This window comes from Halictus rubicundus, chromosome 2, assembly GCF_050948215.1.
Source record: "Halictus rubicundus isolate RS-2024b chromosome 2, iyHalRubi1_principal, whole genome shotgun sequence".
NCBI lineage: Eukaryota > Metazoa > Arthropoda > Insecta > Hymenoptera > Halictidae > Halictus > Halictus rubicundus.
The window spans coordinates 26,516,244-26,542,004 of NC_135150.1; the positions used below are offsets into that span (position 1 = coordinate 26,516,244).

A 25,761-nucleotide genomic window follows, 5' to 3' on the forward strand; every position below is an offset into this window, starting at 1 on the left:
TTAGTACGAATACCGTCTTGAAAGGGTTAACCCCTTGTACTATCATGTTTTCGATGGTTACGATGATTCGAATAGCTTCGAAGTTCGTTGTCTCCTGGAAGAAAAAGAAAATTGGTATTTACTGGATGTCTAGCTATCGCCTAATATATGAACAGCAACGAAATAGATATATATTAAATGGAAGGGGTTAATTTGTACATACCGCGATTTACGGCGACCGAGTTATAAATAGAGATGGTGTGTCAAGTGTATTGCGAATACACGTTGGACAATGGTTGGACAGTTTCGAATGTTCCGTGGGTTCTTCGGGAAAAGAAATCTAAAAAACGAAATCCGTGCGGCAGTAACACGTGTATGGGAAAAAGTTGTTCGGAATGATGACCTTGGCAACAGGTGTTTCGAGATCATCGAAGACTTCTATATGTACGATTACCCAAGAATTCATAATTCCAAAATAATGAAAAGACAATTGTAATGGAAGACATTCGACAATTACCTGGAGGGTTAACGAACAGTTTGTCTCAAACGTATCCGGATTCTTTCACCTTCGCGTTCTCCTCTTACTCTTGCTCTTCCTCGAGATCGCGATCGTCCTTTCGCTTTCTATCCACCTCTCGCTCGATCTTCTGCCGCGGTCAACCTGCTCCACGATTAGGGGAGGATCGATTAACCCTTTGTGGATCGGTGGTCATCGTACGGACCACTGCGCCGCACAGTGGGCAATTTGGACGAAATCGGATTCAAAATCAAAGAACTTTCGATAGAAATGAGGTAGAGCGATGAAATTTTTTTTTAAATTAAAGCTGAAACTTTGTAGAATATGGGAAAAATACGGAGATTATGGTACGAACGCTTTTTAACCTTGAGAAAATTCGTGAAACTTGCACAATTTCAAGAAGATTGTGGTTTTTCCAATACCACGCGCGGAAAAATTTTTTTTTAACATGCTACACATCAATTCCCATCGATTTTTTCACGCTGATTTCAAATCTGGTCTCAAAATTTGTCTACGACCTCAGGATTTTGCAAAAAATAGATTTTTCTGACAAAAACTAATGAAGTCATTTTTTCGTTGAAATGATTGGACGGTAATAATCTCCCTATTTTTCCCATATTCTACAAAGTTTCAGCTTTAATTTAATTCAACTCATTTCTATCGAAAGTTCTTCGATTTTGAATCCGATTTCGTCCAAATTGCCCACTGTGCGCCGTACGAATTTTCATTGTACTTTTCGATGGGTCGAACGTATCGATTCTTGATATCAGCAGACTGCGGACTTTTATGCAAAATAAACAATTGCTACATGAATTGTAAGAAACAGGGATCACCAGGTAGAAGCACCACTCTTCCTTGAACACTACGTTTACGGGACCCGTGGAAATGACGGGTTTAGAATATTTCTTCTTTCTTTAGATATATTCTTGGTATTTTCGTGAACTAATATAAAATTGTCACTTATAATCCTCCGTAAATCTAGTGTCAATAACTTCAATACCAGTTCTCCGCTACCTTGAAATTGCTTACACATATAGATTTCCAAACGGCATTGAATTATATAGGATTTGTAAATTGCACCGACTCGTTTCGTCTCATAAATCCTTGAAATCTGTAGTCCAGCTATTAGCTGTCTCGCGAGTGAAGCAAAAAGGTCTCTCGTCGGGCAATTGTATCGGAGCTCCGGGAATCTTTAATTACAGTAACTTTCGAGGGTACGTACCTGGCTTTTACAGCAGGTTCGTCCTTTCACGGATTATCCCCACTGTTTTTTTTTTCTATTCTTGCATGAAAGTGTACCGTGGTGTCGTAATGAAAATGCAAGAACAAAGATAAGTCGATTCGGAGAACCAGGCGACAATGGCGTAGGGGGGGGGGGAGGAGGGTCATGTTCGAACCTGAAAGGGGCAGCCCCTATTTAGGGCCCGATTCCGGGAACTTTTAAACCCTCGGCCCGCTTTATCTACCGCCGCACCCTCGGAGGAAGCTTCCATTATTTGTGTTCGCGTCGGTTTCGTTGCTTCTGTCACCTGCGGACCCTGTGTGTACCTAGCCGGATTTCAGGGAGCTTATCGACGTTCAGAAGTGTCGATACGTGGAACGATGTTACGCGTATCGCGCAGACTCGATCTCCCGCGGTCCCGATTCTCGGTGACCGGGACCGATCTACGGAGTTCAAAAGCAATCTGAACGGTTTCGGGTCATTTATCGGAGAATCTGCGTAGTTACGACCGTCGATCCGTTTTGGTCGTGCGTCCGTGTGTTAGGGTCCCACATACCTCAAGGCCGTCACCGTCTTTATCGCCTGCTCGGTTCACTCGTCTCGTCTCGTTTCGTCTCGTCTCGTCTCGTCTCGTTCCGTTCCCGTCTCGTCTCTCCGATTGCTCCTCCGTTTCTCGGTCGCGTTTGCCCCCACTTGTTCCCAGCCGAGTATCGTTGGGTCCCCGCCGACCCTCATTCTCTCCTCTTTTCCCGCGCGTGGTCGTTTCTCCTCGTCGATCGTTCGGGACGCCTACTCGATACCGTCTTCGTCCCTAGCACCTCCTCTGGCTCTTCTGCTTCGCTTCGCCTCGACCCGCCTCGCCTCGCCTCGCCTTGCCTCGGCATCGTCTCGTCTCCTCCGCTCGTCCAACCTGATCCACCTGCGCCGCCGACTAGGATTCCCACGTGTCACCTGTCGTGGGAAACGCTCCCCGTGTGCTTTGTCGCCTCGCTCGCCTCCTCCTTCCACCCACCTGTCTTTGACCCGCACGGGACCTTACCCACGGGGATGATTATGCTCGACTTTCGGGTTAGCCTGACGCTTCCGATCTCGTTTCCTCTCTCCGGCAGAGTTCGGCATTATCTAGATAAAAAATTATTTAAATAACGATTCGAATGAAAGATACTTTATCTTTATTCTTTGTTCGAAGGTTCGAATAAAAAAAGTATCTTTATTAACCCTTAGCACTGGAATGGCGACTGTAAGGCGCCACCAGAAATTACTGTATCGTTAGACAAAATACTCTTTACATTATTAAATTTGTTTGTATTCGATAAATTACTAAACACTTCGGTATTATACGAGCACATTGCACCATTTTCATATGTATAACACGAAACAAAAGTATATAGAAGGTAAAATATTGTAGGTTGGAGAATATGTTTCGTTTTGGAGTTAAAATAGCTTCGAGTGCAAAGGGTTAAGATCGAATAAATCGGTTCGTATCTTTTTTGAGTATCGAATGAATAATTTTATTCGACGAGAATTTATCCGACGAATAAAGATAATTTGTTTTTGTTCGAAGCGGATTTATTCGAAGTTCGAATAATTTTTTCATCTTTTATCTGTATCTTTTATTCGAAGGCTTCGAATACATCTTCGAATGACTTTTGCCGAGCGCCGACAGACGACATACAATGTAAGCGGATGGAGAATCGTGCATTATTGGCAATTTATGCTTTTATGATTTTAATCAGAAGAACATTGTTAATACGAATGAGTTGTAGAGCTTATCCCGATCAAAATGAGCCGAAACACGACATCATTTCGACTGTCTTTAATGAGATTGTAATTTTTATCGTAACATTACGTATCAGTGAAACTTGTTCGATTACACTCGAATTTGACCTGATTTTCATCAGGAAAATCCTCTCCATTCGCTCGTCACAATTTTATGAGGATATATTGAAGAATCGAAAAGTTTAAACTTTCATTCGTGCGCGATTCTTCCACCATGTTTCGGCTGAAACATTTTTGGAGCTTTCTCCTAATAGCTCACTAACCAGTTTTGGAGCACTTAAGCGCGAATTTTTTTTCACTTTCCGAATAATTTTGCTTTTCTCCCTCGTACATAAGAGACTTGGTCTTCCAGTTTGCGGAATAGAATCAATGCGATTCTCAATATAAAATCGTCGACAGATATCCGCAGAGCAGTACTCTTACTTATACGAAGCATCGCACTAATTTCGCGATAGGTTTTTCCTTCTTCTCGATGAAAAATTACAAGCTGTCGCACATCGAAACTCGTATTCTTCCCTATGCGACCCATTTTGAACGAATTCACGTTTACTACTGACAGTAGTGCGGTGGCATGGACATCCAATGGTCCACGAGATTCTGTTTGTAAACAAACGTTTTCCAGAGAAATATAATACGTGTCCGAATATTTTTGTGAGCCACAAATGGTCCATTATTCCGTTTAATAATTTTCTATTATGAAACGTATGTATATCTTTCAAATAAATTATATACGTTTATCGTCTTTAATAAATGTTTTATTGCCAGAAACAATTTCCAGGGCGATTGCTTTATCAACAAACGAATTATTGAATCATAACGTTAGTTATACCTAGTGTCCGAATATTTATGGGAGTCACTGCATATTCAGTCGTGTTTCAAAGATTCTAAATTATCTATGTAAATCATAATTACATCTTGTACCATTGTGATACCAACCTGTAAAATTGTAATACCACATTGTAAGGTGAAATGGACCAATTTAAGGGTCCCAAAGAGCTACAATAAAAAAAATATAAAAAAACAGAATTCCAATGGGAAAATAGACTTGCCCGGTTTTCGCAGCAACTATGAGAAGGTGGTTCGCGGATCGCAATTGACCGTTTAGAAAGGGATTTTGTATTTTCTTCCGCGACGCTCGGCACCGTTCCATCGGGGATCCGCTCGGTGACGTCACGGCGAGATATATCACCGATAATCGATGCTTCCGACGATAAAAGGTATTCCAGGGATACGTGGGAAGGGATTCGGGCTGTTCATTCAGCTGTTTCGCGAACGTATTCATCGTCCGGTTGCCGCGGGCCGCGTTTACAAGAGCGCGTTTGTCCCGCGAGCCTCGCGCTCTATTGTTCATCGCGTTTCCAAGCATTTCTGTCTTACACTTCTTCTTCTTCTTCTTCTTCTTCTTCTTCTGCTTCTTCTTCTCTATCTCTTTCCTTTTCGCCCTCTGGTCGTTTCATTCGTGAATGTTCAGAGAGAACGGCCGGAGACGGAAAAAAGTTGAAAAGCGCGCTCGTCTTCTTTGACGCGCCCGCAAGGTCATTTCGGTTTCACCTGCGAATCCCGAGGGTGTCGCGTCGCTACCTGCCGCTAAAAATCGTGAGAACTTGCGCGGGACCTGGCTCGGTTTTCGGGAATACCGGGAACTCGGTTTCACCCCTCGTGAGAAACCACCGCAGGCCCGCAAAGTCGACGGAATCTCTCTGTTAGGTCATCCCGAGTTCCTTTTTCGAGGACCAAGTATAAACACGTGATCCCAACTGTCGGTCTTCGAACACGTCCATATCACCGTCACACGTACGCGACGATCGCAATCTCGCGAACCTAGTCGAATTAGTTTCGTACACCGTGCCATTTGAAGATCGTAGCGCGTAGCATAATATTCCATGACTTCCTTCTGTTAAATTGTTTTAATATTTGGTAAAGGTTCCATTCAATAAAACATTCTAACAATCCAACGAATCATTTCTCCAAAAATGACGGGTTCCAATATTTTTAATTTACGATTATTGAGATTGTGAAGATCCATCTACGTGGAATTAATGAACAAACTTATTTCCCTAGGTATATATTATTTAAAAAATGGCTGAAAACTTGGATAGATATTTTCTTCTTATTTTTATAAAGTAATGTAAAATACTCAAATGCTCCGTAAACCTAGTGTTAAAGGAGTAAATTTTGGGTGGGATTTTTGTCAGATCCGAAATATTTCGGTGAACGCTGCCGAAAAAATCTAGTGACATTTATCGAATTTTAGAGGAAATTTCCGTTATCGTTTTTGTATTTATAGTGTTTGCTCATTATATGTCCAAAACACGGATCCAGTCACGGACATATATCGGTCAGGAGATGCTATTCTTTGATCCACGCGATTTTACACTCTTCGGAGACCGAGGTCTCTTCTTGGGGCATACCCCGCGGGAGTGGGGATAGTTCTGGGACTTTAATCGGCTAGGCATTTGGGACATACAGTGACTCCCACTAGTATTCGTACGCTCTTAAAAATCGCATAACTTTGTCAATATTGGACTACTTGAATTTTTTTGAGAAATTAGAACAATTGGATCACTACATAAAGTGAATATTTTTTACAAAAATTGCAATTGGTCGAAAGTGCAGAGAAAACACTAAAAGTTGTATTTTGCAACTTTTTTATGCGAGCTTATATTAGAGTGAACGGAACGAACTTATGGGACGACCTAATAATTACACTGCGGATTTCTTGCAAAATGAAAATTGTCCAACTGTATAAGAAACCAAAGTTGACTAAAAATAGGTTTTTTCTCTTTCAATCATTTTAACTAGTCGAAAATAATAAAACAACATTCCTAACATTAAACCTACCACCGCTGGTCAAAATCACCGGTTCCAGATTTCTTATTTTACAATTACTGAAATTATAAAGATGCTTTGGTGGAAAATGAAATGCATATATTTAGTATAGCATATATTATAATACGAACCGCACAGAAGCCAAATAAATTCGATCACGTCATTTTTATGAGACAAGTGACTCCCACTAATATTCGTACGCTCTTAAAAATCGCATAACTTTGTCAATATTGGACTACTTGAATTTTTTTGAGAAGTTAGAACAATTGGATCACTACATAAAGTGAAAACAAGTTTTTACAATTATAGCAATTGGTCGAAAGTGCAGAGAAAATACTAAAAGTTGTATTTTGCAACTTTTTTATGCGAGCTTATATTAGAGTGAACGGAACGAACTTATGGGACGACCTAATAATTACACTGCGGATTTCTTGCAAAATGAAAATTGTCCAATTGTATAAGAAACCAAAGTTGACTAAAAATAGGTTTTTTCTCTTTCAATCATTTTAACTAGTCGAAAATAATAAAACAACATTCCTAACATTAAACCTACCACCGCTGGTCAAAATCACCGGTTCCAGATTTCTTATTTTACAATTACTGAAATTATAAAGATGCTTTGGTGGAAAATGAAATGCATATATTTAGTATAGCATATATTATAATACGAACCGCACAGAAGCCAAATAAATTCGATCACGTCATTTTTATGAGACGAGTGACTCCCACTAATATTCGTACGCTCTTAAAAATCGCATAACTTTGTCAATATTGGACTACTTGAATTTTTTTGAGAAGTTAGAACAATTGGATCACTACATAAAGTGAAAGCAAGTTTTTACAAAAATTGCAATTGGTCGAAAGTGCAGAGGAAATACTAAAAGTTGTATTTTGCAACTTTTTTGTGCGGGCTTACATTGAAAATTTAGAAAGTACGATTTGTAGATCTGTATGAATTATACATATTCTGAGAATTTCATAAAAATCGGTGACCGTTGCAATGAGCTGCAGATGTTCCAAAATGATCGCATAAGGGCGAAATTCCCCGAGAAGGCTAAAATTCTGCGACTTTCGCCCTTAAGTTTTCATCGTAAATATTCAGAATATGTATAATTGATACAGACGTACAAACCGTACTTTTAAAATTTTTAATATAAGCCCGCATAAAAAAGTTGCAAATCACAACTTTTAGTACTTTCCCTGTAATTTCGACCAATTGCAATTTTAATCAAACATATTTCTCACGTTATGTAGCCATCCAATTGTTCTAACTTCTCAAAAAGAATTCAAGTAGTATAGTCCCATATTGACAAAGTTATGCGATTTTTAGCACTAGATTGCCGGATGAAAAAGAAAGTATCTGGTCAGTTAGCGATTCCCTCTGACGGATTGGTGGAAGTGTATGACAATGAGGGTGATCAGATACCTACCTTCATAATTCTATTGAAAACCAACATATGTTTAAAAAAAAATGATTTATGTTTTTCTGTATATATAGCAATAAAATCGTGAATGAGTCAAATGGACTCGCTCCGGCAAAATATTAGTGGGAGTCACTGTACATAGAACAAACACTGTATTTTCGCGTAGAGTAAAAATACGAAACATTGCGGCGAATAGGATGCTTGTATCCACGTGAACGACGTGTCGCGAGGAGCCGGGGTTCTGCGTCATCGGCGCCGAACGTGTTAATTACACGTGTACTCGATTATCCGCGAAATAGGGACGCGCGTAATATCTCCGTTTGTTCGTAAGTCGATCGAGTATTCGCGGAAAGGCGTTATCGGACGAATCGAGAGCAGTTTTCTCGGAAGGAAACGTGGTTCGATTAACGAGAGCGCTTTCCCGTGCGACGGCGTTGCGGTTTCATCGTGAAAATCTCGGTCCCGGAGGATAGTCCTGCCCGGAAACCGAAACGATAGGATCACGAAACTCGTAAAACTTGACAAGGCTCGGGTACGTTATCCCTGATAACGTATCCTTGACCTTTCGAAACCTGGCTCCCGTTAATGCGAACTTAATCGGTCCCTCGAGAGCCGTTTCGTCTTCCGGTTTCACCGCGCACTTTGCTCACCGGTTACGTAAACCCGTAATGGGAAGTACGTATCTGCCGATCTCTCGGCGTGATTCGAGAACGGCATGGAAGTCCGAGCTAATTTCCCAACCGATTACCGAACCGTCGAACGTATGTAAGCACCTTCGAATTTCCCCTTCGCTCTACGCTACAAATTTCCATAATTTCACGTAATATTTCACGAAAGATTCATTACGGTCTCGTCGCAAACCGCAAACGTTATCGTTGAACCATTCGAAGGTATAACAGTGGCCCTCTAGCCCTTTGATTCAGAATAACTTCTTTGAAATTGGACCAACTGATCTGACTTTTTTGAGCAACTGCTAACTGCAACTGCAGTTGCAACTTCTAAGTAGAGGCATCGATTTACCAAATCAGGTGCAGATGTGGAGAAATTGAAATTGGTAGGAATTGTGCGAAAAAATTGAAAAGATACTTTTTTACGCTAGAACCACCGGATGAGTCGAAATGACTTGCTTCTGATTTTTTCTTTTAGAAATATTGAAATTATAAATATGTTTCCATGAGGACATTTTTTAATAAACTCCTCTATCGAAGTAGATACTGAAACAAAATTGGTACGAAATCTAAAGAAATGCAATTTTGTTGTTATCATAAGGCAACGTATGCCAGTTGCATTTATAGTGCTTGGTTGTTCAAGGAATTGTGCGAAAAAATAGAAAAGGTACTTTTTTACGCTAGAACCACCGGATGAGTCAAACTGACTTGCTCCTAATTTTTTCTTTTAGACATATTGAAGTTATAAATGTATTTCCATGAGGAAATGTTTTAATAACCTTCCCTAGTGACGTAGATATTTAAACAAAACTGGTATGAAATATAACTAACTGCAATTTTGTTGTTATTATAAGGCAATGTATGCCAGTTGCATTTATAGTGCTTGGTTGTTCAAGGAATTTTGCGAAAAAATAGAAAAGGTACTTTTTAATACTAGAACCACCGGATGAGTCAAACTGACTTGCTCCTAATTTTTTCCTTCAGAAATATTGAAATAATAAATATGTTTTCATCAGAAATTTTTTTAATAAACTTCCCTATTGACGTAGATATTTAAACAAAACTGGTGCGAAATCTAAACGAATACAATTTTGTTGATATTATAAGGCAATGTATGCCAGTTGCATTTATAGTGCTTGGTTGTTGTAGGAATTGTGCGCAAAAATAGAAAAGGTACTTTTTAACACTAGATCCACCGGATGAGTCAAACTGACTTGCTCCTAATTTTTTCTTTTAGAAATATTGAAATAATAAATATGTTTTCATCAGAAATTTTTTAATAAACTTCCCTATTGACGTAGATATTTAAACAAAACTGGTACGAAATCTAAAGAAATGCAATTTTGTTATTATTATAAGGCAATGTATGCCAGTTGCATTTATAGTGCTTGGTTGTTCAAGAAATTTTGCGCAAAAATAGAAAAGGTACTTTTTAACACTGGAACCACCGGATGAGTCAAAATGACTTGCTCCGAATTTTTCTTTTAGAAATATTGAAATAATAAATATGTTTTCATCAGAAAATTTTTTAATAAACTTCCCTATTGACATAGATATTTAAACAAAACTGGTACGCAATCTAAAGAAATGCAATTTTGTTGTTATCATAAGGCAACGTATGCCAGTTGCATTTATAGTGCTTGGTTGTTCAAGGAATTTTGCGAAAAAATAGAAAAGGTACTTTTTTACGCTAGAACCACCGGATGAGTCAAACTGACTTGCTCCTAATTTTTTCTTTTAGACATATTGAAGTTATAAATGTATTTCCATGAGGAAATGTTTTAATAACCTTCCCTAGTGACGTAGATATTTAAACAAAACTGGTATGAAATATAACTAACTGCAATTTTGTTGTTATTATAAGGCAATGTATGCCAGTTGCATTTATAGTGCTTGGTTGTTCAAGGAATTTTGCGAAAAAATAGAAAAGGTACTTTTTCATACTAGAACCACCGGATGAGTCAAACTGACTTGCTCCTAATTTTTTCCTTCAGAAATATTGAAATAATAAATATGTTTTCATCAGAAATTTTTTTAATAAACTTCCCTATTGACGTAGATATTTAAACAAAACTGGTGCGAAATCTAAACGAATACAATTTTGTTGATATTATAAGGCAATGTATGCCAGTTGCATTTATAGTGCTTGGTTGTTGTAGGAATTGTGCGCAAAAATAGAAAAGGTACTTTTTAACACTAGATCCACCGGATGAGTCAAACTGACTTGCTCCTAATTTTTTCTTTTAGAAATATTGAAATAATAAATATGTTTTCATCAGAAATTTTTTAATAAACTTCCCTATTGACGTAGATATTTAAACAAAACTGGTACGAAATCTAAAGAAATGCAATTTTGTTATTATTATAAGGCAATGTATGCCAGTTGCATTTATAGTGCTTGGTTGTTCAAGAAATTTTGCGCAAAAATAGAAAAGGTACTTTTTAACACTGGAACCACCGGATGAGTCAAAATGACTTGCTCCGAATTTTTCTTTTAGAAATATTGAAATAATAAATATGTTTTCATCAGAAAATTTTTTAATAAACTTCCCTATTGACATAGATATTTAAACAAAACTGGTACGCAATCTAAAGAAATGCAATTTTGTTGTTATTATAAGGCAATGTGTGCCATTTGCATTTATAATGCTTGGTTGTTCAAGGAATTTTGCGAAAAAATAGAAAAGGTACTTTTTAACACTAGAACCACCGGATGAGTCAAACTGACTTGCTCCTAATTTTTCTTTTAGAAATATTGAAATAATAAATATGTTTTCATCAGAAAATTTTTTAATAAACTTCCCTATTGACATAGATATTTAAACAAAACTGGCACCAAATCTAAAGAAATGCAATTTTGTCGTTATCATAAGGCACCCTGTGCCAGTTGCATTCCGTTGGTTGTCCCGGTGTGAAAGCTCTCTCATCTGTAGCAGAGATGAAAATTTATACACTTGAAAATTTCATCCGCTGTTCTTCGATGCAAAACAGACTGGTGGAATTGCCGGTAGGCAAAGTGTCGAGGGTAGTCTCATTGATTTGCTCATTGTTAGCATCGATTAACAACCTTGTCCGAGACTTTCGATCGTATACTACCGCGAGCTTCGAAGAAAGTAATCGTTTCGTAAAAGCATTCGATGCGCAGCGACGCGCGTACACATACACCGCGGCCAGCACACATTCGAGTAACCATCCTCGGTGTGTTACGTTGTTCGAAGTTTTCACCGGCGGAACGGTGTTTCCATTTTTCGTTTCGGTATCGAGAGCCAGCCCCCGCCCCCCACCCCCTCCTAACGATCGCGATTTGTTCGCGTCGCGTTTGCATTTGCAATGCAGGAAGTTGCGCGAAGAAAACCTAAGCGAAAAGAAAGGAACGGCTGGGCGATCGCGTATACCGGTATCGATGGACTTTATCGAGTTACGATTTTGCGGTCGCCATTAGTTTATGGCTATCTGTTCGCGGCGCGATCCAACGTAAATATTGTTCGATCGGCTACTGCGCGCTCGATTATCGTCCGAACGCGAGAAACTGACAGCAGGAGCAAAGGACAGACGCAAATACTGGAAAAATACAGATTTTTTATTTTTTTCTTTTCGAATATTCGAGCGTTAGGTTCGCGGAAAATGATGTTCCTTTGTTCCGCCTGTTTTTGGACCGTCCGAGAAGAAAGTATTCTGGTATATACGGATTTTATGCGAGTTATTGAAATTATTTCAAGAGGAAGTTCACTTTTCATTTCTGTTTCTTACAATTGAGTAGAACAATTTATAATTTTGCATCTAGAAGAACATTTCAATCCTCATTTGCTTTACACTTGAATGGGTACATTTTCATTGTTAACCCTTTGCACTCTCGACGCTATTTTCATTCTAAAACGAAATTTTTCTTCCGTTTTAGAATATTGTCATTTTATTCATACGAAACTGACCCGATTTCCACATGTAATATGTAAATGTTTAGTAATCTGTTGAATACAAATTTTGTAATGCAGCAAATACATTGTAATATTTGTTGTAATTTCTTTGAAATCGTGCCACAACAATTTCTAGTGGTGCTTCAGAGTCACCACTCGAGTGCAAAGGGTTAAATATGTCTGTAGCCTCGCGAAAGAAAAAGAAAAAACATGCAATCGTATTCGGGAGAGTTTCTAGAATTGTTTTGCGAAAGAAACGCTCGCATAGTGTTTACGGTTGGAACGTAAAAAATTCCGAAAAGGAACTGCCGAGAAAAATATGATACAATGGTACACGTATTTTGGAAAAGAATATTTACTCGAGGATTCTGGAGAAAAACGGTTCTTGCAAGTACCCGCAGTACCGCAATGGAAAATGATCATGTCGTCGAGCGTTATCGAAACAAATACTTTTATACTTTTATTTTTCTTTATTATTTCGAAATATTCCGAAAAAATTTCACCTGGAACATCAAATAATCGTCACTTTCGCACGATTCACTCTTGGAAATTCTGAAAGTCGATATTTAAACTTGAATTGCGGCGAAAGGGTCTCGGAGGGTCTCACGATTTTTTGCAGAAAATTAGATCAATATTACACCTTGCCAAAACGATTAGTTCCAGACCAAAATCTATTAACCCTTTGCACTCGGCGATATTTTCATTCTAAAACTAGATTTTTCTTAGAATATTTTCATTTTATTCACACGAAACTGACCCCATTAGCACATATAACATTTAAATGTTTCGTAATCTATTCAATACAAATTTTGTAATATTTTTTGTAAATTCTTTGAAATAATGCCACAACAATTGTGGTGCTTCCGAATCACCACTCGAGTGCAAAGGGTTAAAGGATGCGTTGTATGCTTCCATAAATAAAAAATGGGCAGAAAACAGAGATTTCCGATTAGCCCGTATTACCTAATGCTAACAACTTTTTACAACAATAATTTTCGCCGAATAAGCATTGTACCTGTTGCAATCTCTCCAGAAATTTCCAAACAGATTCGTCGGATAGTTTCGTGTTTACAGATTTTTGGCCATTTGGCACCACCGTGCGGTGCACGGTGCATGGTGCACGGTGCACGGTGCAGTGCACGGCGCGTCGGCGAGGCAGCTTGTAAAAGAAGTGCAGCCAACCGCGAGAGCGCACGGTTGTGTTGTATTATGCGGTAATGACTGCAGTGTTCTCCCTCTTTCTCCCTCGTTCACCGTCTCTCTCTTTCTCCGAGTATGTTATCCCTCTTCCCAGCCGTTCGTCCAATTACCTCTGGCCGTCGTCTCCCCGAGGTTTTGGATCTTATCCAGAACCGGGACTTATTAGAATCTAATTTGCGTAATTGAAACGTGATTCGAGCCGCGAACAAACTGACTCTTTGAAATCCTTCTAGGAAGCGTCGCCTCGGCCCGTCCGCGTTCCGTTCGATCTATATTCTGCTCGAAACGAGTGCGAACTACCGAAACCAATACAGAGCCGGCCACTCATTATACATCTGTATTATTGATCACGTTCGACGTCCGTGCAAGCAACTCTTTCGAGCGAACCTTCGGTTCCAACACTGAACCTGCCACGGTCAAAATATGAACTCTATTTCCACGATTATCGAAATCGTAAGAACGTAATCACAGGAAATTGCTGAATTCACTTCTCTATTTACAGTCGGTCACGAAAATACTCGGACACCACTATAGTTTTGACGATTATACTAGAAATAGTAATTACTAGTATAGTCCGTACTAGAAATTACTAGAAATAGTAATTACTAGTATAGTCCGTACTAGAAATTACTAGAAATAGTAATTACTAGTATAGTCCGTACTAGAAATTACTAGAAATAGTAATTACTAGCATAGTCCGTACTAGAAATGACTAGAAATAGTAATTACTAGTATAGTCCGTACTAGAAATGACTAGAAATAGTAATTACTAGCATAGTCCGTACTAGAAATTACTAGAAATAGTAATTACTAGCATAGTCCGTACTAGAAATTACTAGAAATAGTAATTACTAGTATAGTCCGTACTAGAAACTACCAGAAATAGTAATTACTAGTATAGTCCGTACTAGAAACTACCAGAAATAGTAATTACTAGTATAGTCCGTACTAGAAACTACCAGAAATAGTAATTACTAGCATAGTCCGTACTAGAAATTACTAGAAACAGTAATTACTAGTATAGTCCGTACTAGATGCGATAAAAATAAAAAGAGGTTCCACGTATGTTACTATGCAGTGCATAGTTAACAAAAACATAAGAGATATTCATTTACGATAAGTGATTACATAAATAATAAAAGAAAATTGGAAAGTACGCTCGTTTTCTTGTCACGAAAATATTCGGACACTTGCTATACTTCTCAAGTTTCCAGGTTCCAGGTACCGACTGAAACAACGTTTGTAAACATATCATTCATATTATGTGCAGAGTATGTTAGAGATCGAGTATTTGTCAGTCTTGCTCAAAATTTGTGCGAAACGGATCGGAAAAGTAAGAGCGCGTCGTTTGATATGCGACAATTAGTAATTTTTCATCGGGGAAAAAGGGAAATCGATTCGCAAAATTGCAAATTTATTAAATATTAATAGGAGCACGGTATGGGATATTGTGCGACGTTACAAGAACGAAGATAGAATTGAATGTATCCCTCAAGGCGGGCGCAAACCGATCCTCGATACTCGTGATGAACGCTCCATAATTAGGAGAATCAAACGTGATCCTCGGATAAGTGCTCGAAAGTTAGCAGCTGAATTAAATAATGACCGTGGGATATCAGTGCATCCGGAAAACATAAGAAGAGTGTTACGATCGGAGGGCTATAATGGAAGAATAGCTCGAAAAAAGCCGTATATTAACGCGAACAACAGGATGAACAGACTGAATTTTGGAAAAAACTATATTTCAAAGGAAAGTCAGTGGTGAGAAGACGTAATTTTCGCGGACGAGTCTAAATTCAATATTTATGGGAGCGATCGAAGAATTAGAGTATGGCGGAAATCGAGAGAAGAATTAAATCCGACATTTGGTATTTCGGCCCATGGAGTAGGCGAATTAGTTTTCATCGACGACATCCTCGATAAGAATAGGTATCTGCACATTTTGCAAAACAATTTTAAAAAAAGAGCTGATAATATGGGATTTCAAAGTGGGATAAAATTTGATCAGGATAACGACCCAAAGCACGAATCGCGTACTGTGCAAGAATTCTTATTATACACTTGCAAGAATGTCCTCCACCCACCACCGCAATCGCCAGATTTGAATCCCATTGAAAATTTATGGGATCAATTAGATCGCCGAATTCGAACAACTCCCATAAACAATAAAGACGAACTAAAAAGACGTCTGCAAGAAGAATGGCTACGTATTGGGCAAGATTATTTAAAAAGAGTAATTTGTAATATGCCAACGCAATTACGGCACGTCATAAAACATACGGGATATCCAACAAAATATTAATTTATAAAAACAAGATTTATATATAGTGTTATAAACTTAGTTTTGATAGTGTCCGAATATTTTCGTGACATGAAAACGAGCATACTGTCCATTTTTAAATAAATATCTCTTATGTTTTTCTTAACTACACTCTGCATAGTAACATACTTGAAACCTCTTTTTGTTCTTATTGCATACATTTCTGAAGTACGGACTATAATAGTCAAACCTATAGTGGTGTCCGAATATATTTTCGTGACTGTAAGTAAATCCAATATTTTCCCTTCCGATAAGACGTTTCACTTTTATACTTTTCGTGCCTGGTAGGTTCAGCGTTGAACACTAGAACTACCGATTCCTAATTTTTCCTTTCACCAAACTGTAACTGTTGTTATTATTATTATTATTATTATACATCGTTTATTTTAAAGTGGTCGAATGGCTTAGCACTCGAATGGCGACTTTAAGGCGCCACCAAAAAATTGCTGTATCATTATTCAAAATAATTTTTACATTATTAAATTTGTTTGTATTGAATAAATTACTAAACATTTCCGTATTGTACGAGTAAATTGCATCATTCTCGTATGTATAACATGAACAAATATATATATATATATAGAAGGGAAATATTCTAGGTCGAAAAAAATATTTCGTTTTCGAGTTAAAATAGCTTCGAGTGCAAAGGGTTAAACTGTAACTGTGTTCTTCAACTGTGTTCTGAAACTGTGAAAATGTTTTCATCAGAAATTTTTGAAGCTCTTCATTGAGGCACATATTGCAATAGAAGTTGTGCTAAGTCTGAACGGTTACGATCTTGTCACAAAGCGATATATATGTACATTAGTCGTGTTGCTCGGCAGTTCTAGCGTGAGGAGTTAGAGCAATTTCGAAGGAACGTGGGGATTCCGAGGAATAAGAATGTATTTCGAGGTTGCAGGCATATTTCGGTGTTCGTTTAGCCGTTGGTGGTCCCGGTTGCTAATCCTCGATCGCGGCGGTAGGCCGAAGATGCTGGTCTCGTGTAAACGGGCGTCCTTGATCCAGAATACTGGCCAACGATACTTATCGTTCGTCGACTCCGGTTTTTCCCGAGCCGAGGACTTTATCGTCGCGTTGTTCGTGTTTTTCTGTTTTTTCCTACGATCGTTCGCGTCTCTCCTGAGCTGGCTGGCGGCGTTACCTCGCCGTATAATGTTATACGTTGGTCCCGTTATCTAGGTTCACGTATCGTACACCTCGAGGAGGAGGCAGAGCGGACGAGAGAGAGAGAGAGAGAGAGAGAGAGAGAGAAGAAGAGAGAGAGAGAGGGAGAGCGTTCTCCGACGAAACGCGAAGGCTGGCTCCGCGAACCAGCACGCTCCTTCATTTTTTCTTCTTTTCTTCGCGTCTCATCGGCTGGGACGGGTAAACAGTCTCCTCAGCTCTCCTCCTCGTCTATCCTAAAGCCGCGTTCCCACGTGTCACGTGTAAACGCTCCTGAAAAGCCCTCCGAAAGCTCGCCGACTCCGCCTTTGTTCCCCCCGAAACGCCGAGCAACTTGCATTTCGATTTCCACGGATATTTCCGGCGATATTTATTTATTTATTACCTTTGCGCGGAATTCTAGAGAGATACGCGGAGAGAACGGGCCGATCGTTCGCCGCTTCGATAATCCGAATCTCTTTGTCATCGTCGTTGATAACTTCCTGGAAAACTGTATTGTTCACTGTGGCAGCCGTGTGTTCGAACAGAAGGATGGAAAAATTGATTCTTGTCGAAACCTCTTCGAGATTTCAAATCGAAATTGATCGAGACGAAGTTGCAAATTGATTTCTTTGGGTACGTATTGTTAAAGAATGCGGCAACAATTTGGATAGACACGTTCTCGTTATTCTTATAAAGTAATCCGAAATAGTCAGTTTCAGTGCTTCGTCAATTTACTGTCAACAGTAGAAGTACCAGGCACTAGATGCAACCTGGCGTACATCGCCTTGTGATAATGAGAAAATTGCATTTGTTTAGATTTCGTACCAGTTTTGTTCAACACTTTGATTGCCAAACTAGAAAAAAACTAAAAAACTAATAACTACAACAGACTAAAAAAGTAATAAACTACAACCTAAAAGATGCCATAAAATCAAAGTAAGTTATTTAACACTAGAACTGCCGAACCAGTCGAAACGACCGGTTCCTAATTACTTCTTTCACAATTACTGAGACGATAAAAATGTTTTCATCAGAATTTTTTGACTGAACTTCTTTATTGGAACACAGGTTAGACTAAAGATGATATGAGTATGATGATTTGAATAGATCTAGTCTCGTCATTATTACAAACCAATATACATCAGTCGTATCTATTACTCGGTAGTTCTAGTGTTAATGAAATAAAAATAGAAACAAATGAAATGTACGATATTGAGTAGTTTTCCAACTTTCTTGCATTGTACAGATCCTAATCAAATGTGGTAGAATGAATATATTAACGTAAAAATTAATTTTGAAAACCTGGACAAATAAAATTCCGTCATCTACATCCGTCAGCGTGTTAGATACCTGCTTCGACAGAGAAGTTTGTTAAAAAAATTTTCCTATGAAAATATATTTATTATTTCAAGGTCTCTACACGAACAAATTAGCAAGTAATTTTGTCAGTTATCCGATAGTTCCAGTGTTAATATCGTCGCGAGCAACGCGTTGTTGAACGAACGAGAAGGCGGCGCCGAGATTGTCACGAGGATGCAAGTGTTCTCGAGTGATTGCGATTAGCTTAGGACCTATTCCGGGCCCGTTAATTCATGCGTTCGGCTCGTACCCGATCTTCCAGGAATGCCGAGACGGTCGCAAGCGAAATCGTTCGTTCGTTCGGTCGGCCCTGCCAAAAAAGTCGATCGCGACGAAGTCTGAGCGAGTTCGTCGGCGCAGCATCGCGAATTCCACGGATAAAATGTGCGATTCCGCTCGTGACTAATGTTTCGTCAAACGATACAGTTGACGGAAAACCTTGGACTCGTCGCTCGCTGGCTCGTCGTGTCTCGCGTGTGTTCACCTGGCGGCGAAACGTGCGCCTAACGCTGCCAAGACCTTTCGACGCGAGCGCGCGCGCGCGAGTGTTCCTGATTTCTCAACATTTTTCATTACTCGAGAAATGAGAAATAAGACTATATTTCTCGGGAATTCTCGAGAATTTTTAATAAAAGCAAAATATATTAGGAAACTTTTACCAAACTTTTATAAAGCGAAACATTATACGCTTTTCTTTTGAAATGACTTCTTAAGAAGCACAATGCGTCCAATGTAGCATCAGACAATCTGCTTCTTTTTTTTTTTTGGTAACAAAATCTGTAGCCGTAGAAAAATTTCTTCCATTTTGAAGAAAAATTTCTTTCAAAAGTTGCTGAAGATTGGGTGTCCCTTTTCCAGTGGACTCAAAAATTTGGTATTCCTTCGTTAGAGTCCGGAATTGATTTTCTTCTGCCGCCAAACTCTCGACACTAAATTCTCGAAGGCTATCTGCAATTTCTAATTCTAACTGTTTTTCCAGTGGTAGTTCCTCGTTCTGAGAATCTGAAAGTTTTTCACTATTTTCATAAGAATCGTTGTTATATTTCCCAAAAAGTCTGCTTAGAATTTGTTTCGCCATTTTATACAGATCTGCCTTGGACGTTAAATCAAAAAATGTATCTTCTGAATACTTATGCAGATATTTTATATGGGATACAACAATCTTGTCTCTTCTTTTAGATATTTCTTCTTTAACACTAGGTTTACGGAGCACTAAAAATGACTATTTTACATTACTTTACAAAAATAACATGATTGTATCTATCAACATTTGTGGCCATCTTTTTAATAATATATATCGAAAGAAATCAATTTGTTCAATAATTCCTCACGGATGCATCTTTACAATCTCAATATTCGTAAATTGAAAATATTAGAATCCGTCATTTTGACGGGCCCCGTAAATCTAGTGTTAATAACAACAAGAAACTCATTACTTAATTCAGTATTCAATTTTTCTAAAGTTTTAAATAAGAATTTAAGAGGGTCCGATACACGTGGGAAAACATTTGAGTAACGCTCTATATGATTTTGAAAAACGATTCCTTCGCAAGAAGTGTTTCATTGCTTCGCGAGAAGCGTTTACCCTTACATTGCGAAATAAGAATTTAAGAGAATTTAAGAATCTATATGTTATCAAATAAATGAGATTCGTAAGACTTTTCCTGGATTGAAATTTCCCGAGAAATACTGGAATTTCTCGAGAAATGAGAAATAATCAATTATAAAATTTCTCGAGAAACAATTCTAGAGAAGGAACACTACTCTTTGCCTAGCGATGGGATCGAACGATATTTTTCGAGGGCTACGAACATCTCTAGATCGTTTCGATCGAGGCTCGCTAACAAAGAGTTCGCTTTTCAAATTGCTCTAACCCCTTCCCGTATAAATCAGACTTCATATCAGGTCGTCCCATAAGTTCGTGGATATGTTTATATTATTCACCATTGAAAAGTATTTTAACGAAAAACCGCAGATTGGTAAGATTCACACACGTAACTTTTAATTTAAAACGTTAGATATTTCGTAAGAAACTAATAAAAATCGATTTTAGTCGTTGAAATAACTTTTATGCAATGCTAATACACATTTCGCAAGTGTCCGGATGCTTTTCAGCGGTAGTGCACATACATACGTCTGCGCAAGTGAATCATTTGCGTGTGTGTGGGACCATTTCGGAGCGATCGTCTCCGGCAGAGTATGTTGCAAAAGAATCGACTAATTCGCTATCGGCGGATTGTTCATCGCCGCGTTACACGGGAAAAAGATCCTCCAGACGTATGAGTAACCTTCGCAGATCTTCCGATTGTTACTCAACGCTTCCTGTTTCCCATCGTGAGTAATCGGGACGCTGTTCGTTCAAGAGCGCGTTACGTCAACTTGCGGGTGGCAGCGAGATAGATTCGCGGTGGAAATCGGAGAAAATAATCGCTCGGGAGTTTTCGAGACTACAACGTGAATGTTTCGTTGAGAAATGCGAACTGGATTATTGCCGCGTCTTCGCTTTTTGACCCGCCGCGGTTGGTGTCATTTTAATTAAAAAACTAAACATTTCTTCCGACCTAGAACATTTCCATTCTATGTTTTTTCATCTTAACACGTTGACTGTCATGGCGCCCATATGTGGGTGACGGAATTATTTGTTCAGCTTTTAAAATGAATTTTTACGTTAATATATTAACACATCTTGCACGGGCACTTTGCCGCCAAAGTCGTACCGTGTTGCATTCATTCTTGCAACGCACGTTTTGTATTTTTGCAACGCATGTCTATCCGATTTTCTTGGAAAAACATCACAAAAACCCATCGATAACAACAATCCGCGAAAAACGACTTTAGTCGCTTCCCGCGCAAGATGTGTTAATTGTACCAAGTTTGATTAAGATCTAGAAAATGCAAGAAAATTGGTGGACTACTCAATATCGTACATTTAATGTTTTCCCATTTTTATTTCATTAAATAACTTACTTTTATGGAATTAGGTTTCTAGTTTGGGAGTCAAAGTGTCAAACAAAACTGGCGCGAAATCTAAAGAAATGCAATTTTGCTGTTATCACAAGGCAATGCACGCCAGTTGCATCTAGCGCCTGGTACTTCTAGTGTTGACTGTAAATTGACGAAGCATTTAATTTTTTTCAATTTTTATTTGACTAACCAGTTAAGCGCGTTCGACGTGTATACACGTCAAATCCGAAACTCTATTGCTGTGCGGTTAACGTTAATGAATTGTTCAATTCTTCTCGAATAAAAACGTAATTCTTCCTCATTTTGTTTTACTGTTTTCGTAAAATATACAATAGCTTCATTTGGCCTGCGTTCGACGTACATATTCCTCGTTGCTTGATTTTAATTTCGCGCCGTGAGGGACTTTTCAAAAATTAAACTCCACAGTTAACTGGTTAAATAGCTTACTTTGATTTTATGGAATTTTTGAGGTTCCTAGTTTGCCAGTCAAAGTGTTAATGACCTGTTCCAATTTACTCGTACGGTGCTGAAATGTTTGGTAATTTCTCAAATACGGACGAATTTGATGTAGCGATTTTTGGTGCCACCTCAGAATCGCCGTTCGAGCGCTAATGGTCAGAATTTTCGAAATCTGCGATCGAGGTCTCTGTGTGGTTGCTCGTCGACGAAGACGGAGACTTTTCCGCGTGACTCGGAAATTATAACTGCGTTAGGAAGACTCCCTTTGACGGGTTCTCTCGCAATCCGTTTAGCTGAAAAATGGTGAAAAGTTTTCCATGCTACCAGCGGGGTAGTCGAACGAGCAATAAATCTACTTTTACATGCTTCCGATGGATTTCCCATGGTTGACAGTTCATCATTAGGTCATCGCATGAGTCAAATCGTTTCTTATCACACTCGGTGTGTAGGCGCTGTTTCTATTCCTAAAAGATTTTCAAAAGAGAAGTATACAAAAAATTTCTGTTCGAAAGAGAAGTATTCAAAAAATGTTAAAAAATTTCAATGAAAATATAAGAATCAAAAACTTTTGTAGAAAGAATGTAACAAATTTAAGATGTATCGTAAGAATCGGAATTGTCTTCGTCATAAACGGCGTTTTTCTCGCAAATATTTTTATTATAGTTTTCACACTGACTTTTGCAGCTCAAGCTAGTCTTTATGTCAGTGCATAATTTGTTGCATTGCGTATGTCACGCTTCACGGGATTATCAGCTAGCTGGCACGAGAAATCCTTTGGAAAAATGCTTACGTTCTGGTTCTGAAGAATTTTTCTTCATATATAACCGGGAGTTTGATAATTCATGGAAATTTAATTTACATGTGTATAAATAAAATAAAATATGACTCAGAAGTAACAGATAAAATAGTAGAAGAGACGCAATACGGTGTCGAGATTGGATCGATAAAAATGTAACAGCAATCGCTGCTCGCAGCTCCTCGACAATATATACAACCTTCGCATTGCGGGACAATGCTAATCAATGACCAAATCTGGGAAAATTCTGGGCAGGTCATCAGTAAGGCAACCACCTGTTTTCCTCGATTGTAGTCAAGGTCACTCCAAGAGAGAGAGAGAGAGAGAGAGAGAGAGAGAGAGAGAGAGAGAGAGAGAGAGAGAGTACAGAAAGTCCTAGGTCCATGAGGGGTCGCATATCGGGAGAATCCCAAAAATTCAAAGAATAACAGAACAAAAAAAAAATGAAAAACATAAATATAAAAACATAAATTCACATAAACAGTTCGAACGCAGGTTGTAAAGTATTATTTAAACGCACAAACTCGAAAGCTAGATGGACGAACGGAGCTCGTCAATTCCAGCAGCAATAAACAGAACAATAATAAATTGGCAATTGAAAACCAGCGTATTTAGAAAACAATGGATGACCGAGCGACCGTCCGCGTTTGTAAACATAAAAATCAGATTAAGGGCATTTAAAGAGCAGGGGTACGATTGTGTAAACACTGGCCCGGTAGTGCGCTGTTACTATGAACAAGGGGCGCGGTATGGCCGGTTTTTGTCGCCGAGTTATGGTAATCCAGTGGCCAATAAGTGTGCGTAGGAGCAACGTCCGTCGGCCGGTCGATCCGAAAAAGTTTATTGCCTCGCGCGACCCAAAAGAAAATGGAGCGTTGCGCGTGGCTGATAGAGCGCTCGGTTGTTCTCGGCTCTCGGTATCGAGCGGAATTCACTCGTAAATTCATCTCGAGGACGTTTAGTATGCGTTTTCGAATGCAGTGAAAGTGGCGAGCGCGCGGCGACATCGGCATCCTGTTGCGTTCAGGGTCAGATCAGCTACGCGGACGGATCTTTTCCTCTATTTTCTCCGTCTGCAGCCTCTCTCGTCTATCGTTGGCAGCTCGGAAGATGCTGCAGAGGCGCGATGATTGGTCCTAAATATCAATGTATTCGCGCTGGATCGCTTGCATATGGGCACGGCTTCCTGGCTCTTCATCGCTATACTGTGCATTTCTACACCGGATAAAAATCACGGAAAATTTCGATGAACTTTCTAAAATATCTAAAAGAAGAGACAAGATTGTTGTATCCCTTATGAAATATCTGCACAATCCAGAATCTCTGCAAAAAGATTCAGAAGATACATTTTTTGATTTAACATCCAAGGCGGATATGTATAAAATGGCGAAACAAATTCTAAGCAGACTTTTTGGAAAATATAACAATGATTCTTATGAAAATAGTGGAAAACTTTCAGATTCTCAGAACGAGAAACTATCACTGGAAAAACAGTTAGAATTAGAAATTGCAGATAGCCTTCGAGAATTTAGTGTCAAGAGTTTAGCGGCAGAAGAAAATAAATTCCGGACTCTAACGAAGGAATTCCAAATTTTTGAAGAAAGAAGTAGATTGTCTGATTCTACATTAGTCGCATTATGCTTCTTAAGAAGTCATTTCAAAAGAAAAGCGTAATGTTTCACTTTATAAAAGTTTGGTAAAAGTTTCCGAATATTTGTTTATTTTATTAAAAATTCTCGAGAATTTTCGAGAAATATAGTCTTATTTCTCATTTCTCGAGAAATGAAAAATGTTGAGAAATCAGGAACACTGGCACACATTAGCCCAGTGCTCCGCAACCTTTTATCTTCCACGGCAGCCCACAACAAGTAAAAGCTTGCGGATACATGAATTACAATAATACGTGAATGTTTTTATTCGATCGAAAACACAATAGAATATAATTACTCTCGAGAAAATCGCGGCACAGCCGTTGCGGAGCACTGTGTCAGACTGCGGATCTTTATGCGAAACAAGAACTTTACGCATCAATTGCAAGGTAATGCAAGGTAATAAAAAAATTTCTCATTCGTTTCTTTACCACCTGCCGAGATTCATTTTTACCGTGGTATACTCGAATAGGGACCCCATTCAGGATACGAATTACTGTGCCTATATTAATTACACTTACAGTCGGGGACGATATTAAGTGTACACTCTTAAAAGTTGCGTAACTTTTTTAAAATTGGTCCAAATTACTTGCATTTTTTTTTTTTAGATGTTAGACCGACCACTTTTGCTAGGCAATGAGTAAACAAAAATTTCTTTAGATTGCAATTGGTTGGAATGAAAAAAAAAAAATGAAAATATGATGATTTTTCAAACTTTTTTATCTGAGCCATCAACGATAATTTAAGAAATCTGTTTTGTAGATTTTGCAGTTTTTAAATTATCGTTACAGGCTCGGATGAAAAAGTTGAAAAATCATATTTTCATTTTTTTTATCATTCCAACCAATTGCAATCTAAAGAAATGTTTGTTTACTCATTGTCTAGCAAACTAGTCGGTCTAACATCTAAAAAAGAAATTCAAGTCATTTGGACCAATTTTAAAAAAGGTATGCGATTTTTAAGAATGTCCACTTAATATCGTCCCCGACTGTAGTTTTAAAGCGTAATGAATATTGAAAAACAGATATATAACATTTATATTGACTAATTTTAAAGAAAAAATTTAATATCTCTTTTTTAATATTCATTAGGCTTTAAAAGGAAGTATAATTAATACACGCACAGTAATTGGTACCCCCGCAGTAATCGGGTCCCTTAAACCAAATTTGATGTGGAATGAACTTTAGGGTTGCCATTTTTATAATATTTACCAGATACTGCTAATGCTTGGTAGGTTTAGCGTAGTGTCCCTTCTCGAGAAATTTTGTAATTGATTATTTCTCGAGAAATTCCAGTATTTCTGGAAATTTCAATCTAGGAAAAGTCTTTTGAATCTCATTTATTTGATAACATATAAATTCTTGAATTCTGTTATATTCTTATTTAACATGTTGACCGCCACGTCACCCATACGTGGGTCACGGAATTATTTGTCCAGGTTACAAAATGAATTTTTACGTTAATATATTCACCGTAACAAATTTTATTAATATCTGTAATTTTTGCAATTATATATATATATATATATAAATA

The 25,761-nt window shown here is 38.4% G+C and overlaps 1 protein-coding gene and 1 long non-coding RNA gene across 3 annotated transcripts in view; both read left to right on the plus strand.

The window, feature by feature from the left end:
- Positions 1–25,761, plus strand: part of LOC143365878 (uncharacterized) — a 66,186-nt gene that overhangs the window by 2,773 nt on the left and 37,652 nt on the right. The window lies entirely within an intron of this gene.
- Positions 1–25,761, plus strand: part of Yki (Transcriptional coactivator yki) — a 59,304-nt gene that overhangs the window by 1,697 nt on the left and 31,846 nt on the right. The gene's annotated exons all lie outside the window — the stretch shown is intronic.